The following is a 440-nucleotide window of genomic DNA, read 5'->3' on the forward strand; positions in this document are numbered from 1 at the left end:
TATATATATATATATATATATATATATATATATATATATATATATATATATATATATATATATATATATATATATATATATATATATATATATTGATTATCTAATTAACTCTTAAGTAATAATTAGTTTGTAGAAAAGATGTCGATGATTTTGCTGTATTGATTGCCTTCCCGTTGGTCATAGCTTCCCCCTAAATTACGGGTTATGTTACAAAACTTAGCTCAAAATAATAATATAAAACAAGAAAATAGACAAGAATGTAGGGATCAAGAGAGAAGAGATTCTTATTTCTTCCATGTATTCAAGTGTTTCAAGTATATACAATGTGATGCCAAAATCCTCTATTTATAGGATTACATAGAGGTATACAAAAGAATACCATAAACAAGACATTAAACATTTGAGATCATGGAGTAAGATCATGGGGAGGTTATGGAGGT

The 440-nt window shown here is 25.0% G+C and overlaps 1 protein-coding gene across 2 annotated transcripts in view; it reads left to right on the forward strand.

Annotated features, from left to right (window-relative positions):
• The window catches only part of LOC109241312 (nudix hydrolase 10-like), a 9240-nt gene that overhangs the window by 238 nt on the left and 8562 nt on the right, over positions 1 to 440 (forward strand). The window lies entirely within an intron of this gene.

This window comes from Nicotiana attenuata, chromosome 1 (genome assembly GCF_001879085.1).
Source record: "Nicotiana attenuata strain UT chromosome 1, NIATTr2, whole genome shotgun sequence".
Lineage (NCBI taxonomy): Eukaryota > Viridiplantae > Streptophyta > Magnoliopsida > Solanales > Solanaceae > Nicotiana > Nicotiana attenuata.